This window comes from Melanaphis sacchari, unplaced genomic scaffold (genome assembly GCF_002803265.2).
Source record: "Melanaphis sacchari strain LSU unplaced genomic scaffold, SCAv2.0 Contig45_pilon_pilon, whole genome shotgun sequence".
Taxonomy (NCBI): Eukaryota; Metazoa; Arthropoda; class Insecta; order Hemiptera; family Aphididae; genus Melanaphis; species Melanaphis sacchari.
Genome location: NW_020271303.1, coordinates 2367484 through 2380396, shown reverse-complemented (window position 1 = coordinate 2380396; position 12913 = coordinate 2367484).

Genomic DNA, 12913 nt, shown 5'->3' with positions numbered 1-12913 from the left:
TATAGATTTATTTTTGTACAACAGGAAATACATTTAAATAAATTACAGTATTTTATTATCTATAAAATATATTAATTAAATATTATAAACAAATTTTAAAAATGAAGTATACATAAAACGGAATTTATTAGTTTTTTTTTTTTTAACTTTGATAAATTAAACTTTATTTAATCAAATCAATAATCGTAAATTTTCATTTTGTTTTATACGTGTTATAATTTTAAATATAAGATACTGCAATAATCGAAATTGAATTTTATGTCGTATGGACATGTTTGTTTAAATCTGGGTACATCATTACCTACATTTATATGATAAAGAAATTAATTCATGAATCATAATCATTGTGTAAAATAGTAAATATACGTATATTATGCATATTAAGGTTAGGTTATGCAATTGTTTTTGCATGTTTTACGTCTAGGTAAATTTCTGAAAATTACAATGTATTTAGAAATTCTTTTAAGTTAAAATGTTTAAAATATTGAAAATTGTTATTTATTTAGGCAAACTTTAACTTTAATATGCTATAAATGTATTTCTACAATATTTTACCAATACATTTCCCCTCTTATTTTAACAGACTTGGGATTGTCCATAAAGTGAATTTTTTTTTTTCATCATTTATTTATTTATTGAAATGTTTTATAAGTCTTTGTCAATGTCTTATCACTCGGTAGGGGTAGAGTATGTCTAGCCCATTACTATTTCCTTCACTAAGGAGAGAATTTGTTCACGGTGTAGACATCATTTCCAATAGAGTGGGTTCGGCAGGGTGAGAAGTCTAAATGAGGGTGAGACAATAAAATATAGTATTTTTTACACTGAGTTATTAATGATTAAATTTATTTTATTTTTACTAAAAATCATATAATTAAATAATTTAAATATGTATATGTATATTTATTTTTCAAACTCAACGAGATATTTTAAATTTTCAGTTAGAATATGTTAATAATAAGCAAACATTTAATTTCTAATATAGTGTTAATAATAATACGAATATTAAATCTATCTTGACAAATTATAAAAAAAACGTCCACTATTTAGAAGTTTCCGTTAGAGAAGATTCACTGAAGTTATTTTTAATTTATTATTCTAGACTACACATAACATAGGTATATATTTAGTACATACTTAAATAACAAACAATATTATTATTATATTCGTATTTATTATTTGTATTTTTTATATTTTTAGCATTACAATATTTTTACAATGACATTTTTTCGACATGAGTTACTTGGAATGGATCATCTGTCCTAAAATGTTGTAAATTGTTTATGTAATATCCAATCATAGACAAATAAATAGTTTTTCTTCATCCAAAGTGTAAACAATACCTAATATTTATATTATTCTTTCTTTGTGAAATCCAGTAAAAATAATTTATCAATTCTATTCTTAAAATATATGTAATATTAACATTATAATCTCGTTATAGTTGCGTGTTTTTTTGCGATATTGTTTATAAGATAAAGGTGCGATTGACTTTTACACATTTTGCAGTCCAAAAACCACAAGCAGTTGAGAAATATTACACAACATTATGATTAAATGAGATACCTAATATTATATACTTATGTATGTGTGCTTATTTTTTTAAAACATACTCAAAAATAGATTTTTCTTAGAATTTACCTCTACCTTTAGGATGAAACCTATCGGTATAATGTTATGTATGTCGATGTGCCAACTAGTAATCATCGTAGAATTATAAGAATACTATATTATTATTTATTATGAATGTGTTAGTATTATGTTATGTGCATTTTATCATTACAAGTCGTCACAAGGATTGTAGAATTGAATTGAAATGTTGAACACGGCTTAATTACATAATAATGTAATATTATCGTCATTATATAATTTAAAAATCTGTACGAAAATACCAAATCAAATCATAATATGTCATACGAATAACTTAAGAATATTAAATAGCTGTTAAAGTAAAAAAGAAAAAAAAACATAATGTCTCATATTAAGAAAATATTTTTAATAATTTAAAATATTGATAACTATCCACAACAGTATAATAACTAACAATATAACGTCAATAGCTGTATAAAAACTAAAAAGTGAGATGCTGCAGTAGTACTGTAGTTGTAATTTGAAATGAATCACTGCAGCTGTAAAAACAAGTATGTTTTTAGACTTGAGATTTAGGTTACATATTTGCAGCACAAGTAAAAACGACTTTTCTGATTAAAAAATACGTCAAGTGCAATATATTTGTGTTACAAATCGATAAAGGCCATGATAATAAAACATTCCTAAAATAATATACGCAATACTAAATACTTTTGTTAGCTATACATCTTCATAGAAATATAACGTTACGTGCCCACACGCAATTTTTTGCCAGCACTCCTCGTAGCTTAACAGTTCTCATCGAGACTTCTGTGAAAATATTAATCCATCGGATTTTGAAATCCCCAAGCGTTTCGTTAACCGCGTTGGTCCGTATCGCGCGCAACAGACGTTAATCACTATTATGCAGAGTGCACACACCGTACCACCGTCAATAGTTTTTGTAGTTTCAAAACTCCGGATTTTCACTCGAACAACGGGGTATCGAAAACTATTATTATTATTATTATTATTATTATTAGCGGTAGTATTGATTGCCATCGATTGTATGTTTTTGCTTCAGGTCGGACGGTAATGGACGTGGACCACTGCGGTATGGGTATACCTAGTGTAAACGATCAATCGAACTCTCACACCGTTGGCATATTTCCAAGCGCATAATATGATATTTAATATTTAACGTTATGCGTTTAAATATTACGTACAAAATATTATAAAAATGAACAACAACAAGATACACACGATAAACATTTGTCAAAAGTGTTTGAGATACATAATATATTGTATTGACTATTGATTCGTAAAATAGTTATAATATTTTTAGCGTACTAATAATACAATTGATAATATTATTTATTATTCTATCACTGCTTACATGTTTTCAAATTATATGATAATTATTATTGTCATTTGTATTTTAAAATAGCTCAACAATCGTTAGTAAAATGGTGCTTTTGACTTTTGAGATCAATTCATTATGCATTTTAAATTATGCCTCATAAATTATAATAATAATAATAATAATTCATCTGCATTTATTATGTCGGCTTTAATTATTTTAAATTTTTAAAGACGTGATCAGAAGACATATTATATGCATTGAACACCTATACTTAAGAAATATTTTAATGTAATTTATGTATTTTTTATTTAATTTTATTTCATATGTAAATGAATACTGGACTCCACATCGTGTGTGGGACCAGGTATTTTAAATACAATTGTATACAATAATAACGTTGGTAGAAATATTTGCTGAAACACCATCAGGCAACTAGAATGACTGCATCATTCTAATGTATATTTAAAAAATAGTTTCTTATTTCTAGGAGCATATAAAATATTAATTTACCTATTGACAGTTGAAAATATCAAATACTATATAATATTTTACGTTGATACGATATTTTAATATACCTATGGAAATTATATATATCGAATACATTTAAAACCGTTTAATCAATGTTGTATAATTTAGTTTTGATCAAGATGAAACCGATACTACAAGAATATTGTTGATCAGTGCTGTTTCGTTGTTTTTTTTTTTCACACAACTGATGCCAGTTACTTACATTCTGATAAAATCGGTAGGTGCATTTATTAGTTATTATTATAGCCTGCAGGTACACATTATTCAGTATATAATAATATATTATCGTCAACTATACTCTCTTCGTAAATTTATGCTAAACATTCCGACGGAATTATGACGTTGCCTGGCTGCCTAATCCTGCAATATTACCAAGTACATCAGCCAAATTTTACTATCAAATTATTGTAATAAGATTGGAGTTTTCCATTTTTTGCCAAAGTGACCCTAACGGCTTAGCCTATTATTACCAAATAAGTTTTTCGTTAAAAGCGATATTGTTATTGATGATAAATAATTAGTACAGAACCAAATATATTAGTCGTCTTATGCGTCATGCCGGCGAAACAGATCCAATTTTAAACAGCAATATTAAGTTGATATATTTTCAGAAAAAAAACACTCTTTACAACGTTATTTTTATTCAAGTATTTCAAATAAAATTATATATCTAAATTGTAAAATCAAACTTTAATTTTTATTCGAATAGATTAATTATTTCCTTGTTTGGTTTGGTGACGGAATCAATAGATTGTTTTTAAACTATCTATACTGGCGGAATCGATAAATATTTTCCCCTGATTTACCCTATAATCATTAAAATTTGATTGGTATAGGTTCAAAATTTTAAGAATATGGTAAATGGTAAATTTTAATATAACTTTTGGTAGATAACAGTGAAAAATTATTTTGACGGAAAACAATTTTGCTCGTATGGTTATTTATACGAGTAGCTGACTAAGTACAAAAATATCGCGCGCGTAAATGCTATATTAAATTTATGTTTACGATTAGGAAGGTATACCTATGAACTTATATAAATAAATTAATTTTATATACCTACTATCTTATACAAAATAATTGGGTATATATTACACGATGACGGCTACAACGGCGGTTATTGGGACGTTCATCCGTCTCCTTAGGTAAAAGATCACTACTGATATGACGTGTTCGTTTTGTTGAAAAATAAAAACAATGATCAAATTTCTAACACCTTCTGAAATTACTAGATGCAATAATAGATATGACGTATCTAAACATTTATATTGTATACTGTATACAGGTATATTATATAATACGTATATGTAACATGTACTCTTGCGTCTGCATATGTTTAATACACCAGAAGATCTACATATTATGAACCATCATAATGTGTATTAAACGAATTTAAATTTTAAGCGCATCTGTTTTGGTTATTACAAATACATATGATTATAAGTTGTGCTTGAGTGCACATATTATACATATTATTAATATTTTTATAAATTCATATTATAAATATATATATATATATGGGTGCCTAATTTAATATTTGTAACCGTTTTCTTCTTCCAAAGTTTAGACTATTTAAATATTTTAATAAAATGTATTATTTGTAAATAATATTCGGTAGATAATTAAGTGAATTTATAAAGGCGCTTTTAAATTTCCTTATATTTTATAATACTATCTTGCGTTCAAAATATTCCCTTTAAAATAATTATTATCCTTCAGTTGAAATATCTGTCATTAATACTAAATTTTATTTTAAATAATATTTTTAAATTTTTAAGTTGGTTGAAGAATGTTAAAGTCGATATAGTATACTTAAAAATACACAATAATATAAGCGAAAAACCATTTATAAAAAACTGAATATAATTTTATTATGATAAACAGTGACGTGTGGAAATCCACCCAAGTCATCGAACCGATTTAAGGACTGTGAAAAACAAAAAATAATAATACAGTAATAAATGTACACATTTATTTATAATACATTAAACATTTCTATTTAAGACTAGTGAATTACGTTAAAAAATTATATTTAAATAAGGTGTAAACCTATAAAATAAATTGTTTTCAATTATTTATAAAATAATAAGTAAAAATATTATATTTATTAGTATGTACGAGTTAAGTGTTATTTTTATGTTAAATAATTTTATGCCATGTAATGTTTTGATAATATAAGTCTGATATACCTAACAAAGCTCTATTACCTACATTTATTTATACTAAATACATTATCATTAACTATCATTAACTTTTTTTTTTAAATTTAAAATATGAAAATTTACAATCTGTTCAATACTTACAATAAGTAAATTTGATATGATTGATGTGAGAGAAGTTATAAGACGAGAGTGGGGAAGTTGACAGTTTTGGCACCCATGATCATTAACATTTCAATTAAAATTTGCAATGATTCGTTATCCAGTGGAGTTACCTATTGTTATTATCACGAGAGTCTATAAAATTATATTAAACATTGTGCCTATTTTTAAAGGAACCAAAGTACGTTTATAAATCGTAGTATTATATGTAGTATTATATATATATAGTATACTATAATTATTATACCGGTTATTAAATTATAATCAAAATATCAAATAAAATCCATCGTTAATAGATTTTAGTTTAGATTAATAAATAATATAATTATTATCGTATAATTGATCAGATCCAGCGAGAGTGAAATGCATGACATAATAATTGAATTTATAAAAAAAATTTATGAGAAATATATTTGTAATCATTTTAAATGTTTATACTATTAAAAATGATACTACCTATTAAAAAAAGGAATAATACTATGTTGGAAATATTTTGTATATCATGGAGTATTCTATTACCTTAATGGTAATTTTTTGAACGCCGGATATTTTTAATAAATTAAATTTTAAAGCATAGGATAATATCGTCAATATCGGGTGCCTGTAGCAAAACATTCATCAGCTGTTTTAAACACTTTAAGTAGATACATTTAAAATAGCAGCTAGCTGTTATATTGACCTGTAATTATTATATTATTAATAGTGAAACAGTGTACATATGATATTAATTATCAACAACAGAAACAAATTTATAATTATAAATTAATCAGACAAAATAAAATTCCCACAATACAGCAATCTTTGGTGTATACATATAGTGATAAATATGTTTATACTAATAATATATATATATATATATATATATATATATATATATATATATGAATAGTAAGTTAATGAGTGATATAATTCATTATTATTAAACAAGTAATACATGTAAATAAGTACCTAAATAATAGAATAAATCTTCATAAATTCCAAGCAATTATTTTATTATAAGCATAATATGTATTATATAATGCTGTATTTTTTATTAAGCATTTATTTGTAAAATATTTAAAATGAATGATATAATGTTAAAAATACCTGTCTAAAATATAATAACTTTTTTTTGCAAATAATCTCGTATAATATAGGTATAATTTTTATTAGATATAAATTATATCCATACCAACATTATTGTTATTAACTTATATAAGTCAATACTACGTACCGTAAAATAGTATGAATAAGTTCGTGTCATTCTCCGTATAAATAGTTTAAAATTAATGATTTTGTAACCACAAGTAATTAGTAACCAACAAGTGTAACGATTTTTCAAGTTATATCGTGTACAAAAATAATAATAGTACATGTGCTTACATGATATAATGACAAATAGTTTCAAGTTCCTGAATCAAATATTTTTTGAATTACAAGATTGTAAACTAAAATAGTTTTAATTGGAAAAATCATTATGTTTTAGTTAAAAATGCAACTTCAAACGCTTTAGAAAAAAATGTGATATTGTATTTTTGATATTTTTAAATTTATTTTTTTGAGAATTACTTATGTGGAAGCCTGAAATTAAATTGTCAAGCTTTAATACTTACAAATGAAAATTGTATAATACATGAGTTAAAAAAAATTCAAATATTTAAAATACAATTTGTTTATAAATAGCACATAAAGAGACAAATAAATAAATAAATAAAGTTATTCTTCTAAAAATCCGATTTCACATAAATATTCCCGCTTTTTCGTATTTTTAAAAAAAAAGTTTTTCCGATTATTATAAAAATAATTGGATACTTTTAACCTTTAATAAGATACCAACTAGATTAAATTTTTTAGTAAAAACCACCTTTGGAGTTATAGATTGAAGTATTTTAAGTACTATTTACTACTCCAAAAAATGAAAATCGTAAGGCAAAAAATAATAACTATTAGCAAAGTCAATTGTAATACTAATACGTTTATCGTTCCACTCAGAATAACGTATATGGATGATAGTAACAAAAATAATAAAATAAAATAATGCAATAATAACTGATTACTTAAAAAATATACACTCGTGCTTACATATTTTATTTAATATTTATATATGTATTATGATATAGAGGAAAAATGACTAGACAATAATTATAGTCGCACGATACCTGATAAATCTTGTTTTTATCAAAATATTCCCAGTTAGATAAATTCTTGATTGCAACGTACCACAATGATTTATAATAAACAACACCTATAAATTGGATGAACGTCCTTGCGGATGGTTTACAATAAAAAACCCATCGACCATCGGATGAATGAAAAAAAATCGAGTGAGAAAAAGCAGCAACCATGCATGTACTCCGATTCGTACAATGAAACGCTCTGTTTATTTCCTAATTAAATAACTTCACAGCGTACAACTTTGCGAGAATCATTGCAATATATTCTATATCACGTATATTATACGTTCAACCGTCAATTGGCAACATCTAAGTTATAATATAGACGCATTAAATGCAGTATACGTAAAACCATATTATGTTACTCTGCTTAATACTACGTGAAATCAATCATCGTGTACATCGTTGTATCTACTATATCTATTGAGCTATAGGTGCTTTGTAATTTTTTAAGCCCCAACCGATGTGAAATATTTGCTGTAAATAGTCTGTAACGCTGTGGTAAAAATTTGGGTATGGAAGTAAATTAATAATAAAATATAATATTTAACGTTCATAAAGGAAAACGTGCATGAAAAATGTTATTTTTTTTTTTACAAAAAAATGATCTAGTTCCCGATAGTACAAAGCGGATAGTCTAACGTGTTAACTGGGGTTAATCTACTCGATTAATCAATTTATTTTTATAGCAGAAACTGTCAAACAGTCGATTGCGATCAACCAATCGATCGCAAACGATTTCAAAGTCGATCGAGTTAGAATTTATTTTTAGACTACGCACACGAAAATTAATTATGGTGGTATAGTAACTTTATAGTAAAAAAAACTTTTTTTATCGAAGTCGATCCTCAAAGGTGAAGTATATTTTTAGTAGATAACGGCCAAAAAAAGTTTGGCTATCCCTGTTTTATAGGTACGAACTTTACGATTAGTTTGTTTTATGAATAAATATTATAATGTACACTATATACAGATTATTGATAAAAATTCCGATTCAAGTATACAAGAGTTAAACAATGTGTAGATCATTGTCCATACAGACCACCCCACCACTGTAATAGCTTCACCATCGCCGTCAGATAATGATGACAATGCGTTTTCTACGTAACAACACTAACAACACGCCATGAAGTACGCACAGCATGTTTTTTTACCTACCGCTAAAATACGTCTTATACAACATGATCCGTTGACTTGCACGCGGTACGTAGACGGCTGAATACAATAATAATAATTATTATATAGATACATACTATTGAACCGTTTTGATTTTGGCGTCGACGATAATACTAAATAATAATTGATCGGGTGAGGATAAGTAGCTGGTCGGCACGTACTGAGTAGTATTATTATAATGGACGATAATATCATATAACGCGCGGTCGTGATTGTAGAGATCGACCACAATGTAGTTATCAAATATTATCGTTCGCGGCAGTGAATACATATTATATTATGGCGATCGCGCGTATCATTAGAGGAAAGATGAACAAAGTGAACGTGTGGGTGGGTTGACTGCGGAAGGTGAGCGTAAATCAGCAATATAATATTACGTTCTGGCTGGTAGGTTTAACTGCATAAGTGACTACGATACGAATAATAACAGGGCAAAGGTTGGGTTAACAACAAGGTGTAAAACATGACTGTAATAACAATTACGGATTGAGATAATTGGATTATTATGATCTTAGTAGTTTGAGCCGATAACAAAAACTTAGTCGTACTTCCGGAACGGTTTATACTTGTAAGTTATAATTTCTATTAAATGTTATTTTAATTATTTCCGTATGTGTAGACAACAGCAAAAAAAAAATAAAAATTTTAAATAATTATTGTAAAGAAATAAAGAATCAATTATTATTTATTTTCGTAGCTACTGAAATAGTTTTGATGAACTTGATGGTTCAACAACAGTAAATTAAATAAACAAAATATAATACCAACGTGCAATAATTGTGTCCGTGTACGGCGTATACACAAATCACAGCTGACAGATATACTTAAAATGCACTACCGTTGCAGCCTGCAGGTTTATGTATTGAGTATTGACCTACAACAGTATATCTGATTTACTATAATATATACCTATATACACGAATATGTGTGGGTTGTACAATGTACATACTTATTGCAATTATTGCAAATAATTAATATCTTTTTTTTTTTAACAAATAATAATTAACTTACATAATATAAGTTATAAAAAAAAAAATCACTGCTTGAATTAGCATATCATAATTATGATGCAGATGTCACAAATTATCACACACAAATACTTTAAATATTATTGTATAGACACTATCATAATATGATTAATTATAAAGATGTTATATAATATACCTATATAGTATATCATACGGAAATTTATTTCGTCTAATATGATTTTCATTTACCTATAGAATATTTTATCAAAAAAATATTAGATATTAACCACACGCAACATATATTTTGAACATTGGTAAAATGTCGATAAAATCCCGAAAACTAGATAATAACGATCGGTAATCTGATAGTACATTATTACCTGTTGTTACTTGTTTTCACTATATGACGTAAGGGTAGAGTTTACTGTTTAGCATAAAAACAATAATTGAATTATAATATTATCAGTTATATTATTTATTATCTATTATTATTTATTAAAATATTACATTTACATACGTATTTTGTTGTGTCACTATTGTCTATTATAGTATTATGTATACCTATAATACTATATAAATATGTAAATCTGAAAAAGAACTTCAGGATTTCGAAGGATAGTTTTCAGTATGAAAAAAGAATATTATTCATTGGACGAATTAGAAAACCACGGTGTCGTAACCGTGTCCTGAAACGTATCATTAAACTTAGGCATGCGTGGTGGCAGTGTACAATCGGCTGTATGTAAACTGCGGCAAAAAAAAAAAATTAAGATTATATAATCTACCACAAAACTGATAAGATACATCATACAAACTGCGGCAATTTAATTAGATACCTATTGTATTATTATTTATTTATTTTTTTTTTTTTTTTGATTATACAATTTTTTTAAATAATTTTTAATATAATAATAATATTTTTTAATTTTAAAATTGGTTTTTTGATTATACAATCATTACGATTTAATTTTTAATAATAATATATTTTTCAATTTTAAAAATTGGTTTTTCTTTATTTTTACGCCTAATACTCTGAGAGATACTAATAGCTGTCATAACACGTAATACGTATTATACCTAATTAAACAATAAACGTGTATAAGTATATGAAATAAATTGCCGCAGTTTGTATGATGTATCTTATCGGTTTTGTCACAGATTGTATAATCTTAATTATTTTTTTGCCGCAGTTTACATATCGACTTTTAGAAAAGGTAAATTTTGCAGCAGTGTACCATCTCCCGTACAATCTTTATCGACCATTGTGGTGCGTTTTGTATGTACAAATTACTGATATATTCAATATAATTTACAAAATGTAAATATTAGTGCGTGTATGTGTAAACATATATAGATAGTAGATACGATATAATAATTTATAATTCGTGATATATAAAACCCAATGAGCGTATATATAGACATTTAATTTGTTACAGCTTACTACATTTTCATTTTTAGTCATTATTTTTTTTTTCTAGATGATCAAAGATCAAATACATCGTCAGAAACCCATTTACACCATGTGCCAATATATTATGTCCAATACAACGAAGTTTATCGACCGAAGGTCGTATGAACAATAAACGAATAAACTATAATTAACTAGTTACACCACAAGTTTCTCTTGTCAACACTGGGAATTTGAAAATAAAAAATGTATATAATTTAAAATACGAGTATTTATAACATATTTTCATTTCGAATATACGAAATTAATAATTTCCAAATGATTTTTTTTTATGAAAATTTATATTTTTAGTTTTGTATCATTGTAAACAGACTATGGTTTAAAAATATTATTCAATATTTAGTTGATATATATATAGTATATACGGTATAAATTTTGATTATTAAATGAAGTTTTTTTGCCAACAATATTCTATGATAAGATTAGTAGGGCACAACAAGTAGACACCTTGATATTTTACACCACTCATTTAAATTTATATACTTACTCATAAAAATAAAAAGAGGGAAGTCGGTTAAATATGAATCAATAGGTATACATAATACATATAGATAAATATACAAACAATTAATAATAATATATTATATATGCATTTAGAATTCATAATAATTTAATTTTCTATTGATTATACTGTAAATCTTGTATTATTATACTTATATAATATAAAATATTATACAATATTGCAGTGTGTACTAAAATTTCGACTAAAGAAAAAACGCGAATCGCTTAAACGAATCAAAAGTATACAATATACTCGAAAAATAAAAAAAACGACTAGGCATCTATGATCATCCAATTATTGTGCTTCAACACAATGCACCTCCAAGACAAATGTTTTATGTATTTACTGTCATATTATAGTATTATTATTGCAGCATTTGCTTACATTTTTAACTGACATTTTTTATTTTTATTTGGCAACGTTAATCCTAATCAAACCTTTAAATGCTTAAAATTTTAGGAAAGCCCTCTTAACGAATGTTATAACTCATAAGTTTCCTGTTTTTAAACGTATTTTACACAATATAAATTGTTATTTCATAAACGATTTTTAAAGAATTTGATAATCTTATACGTCATACTTGTGTGTAAAAACTTAATTAAATTGCATATCTTAAAATAATGAATTAATTTGTAAATAATTGACATGACATTTTAAAAGACGATATTTTTATTTTGGAACTTATTTTTTTATTATTTAATAATAATATTAAATTTATATAAACTCATATTATATTTTTATAGTGACTAGTATGAATTTTCTTTAAACAGAGTTTTTATAAAATAATTTATTTACTAAACTTCAATATTATAAATTAATAATCAGCAATTACTATATTCGGTTCAAAACAAGAAGCGACCTCAGC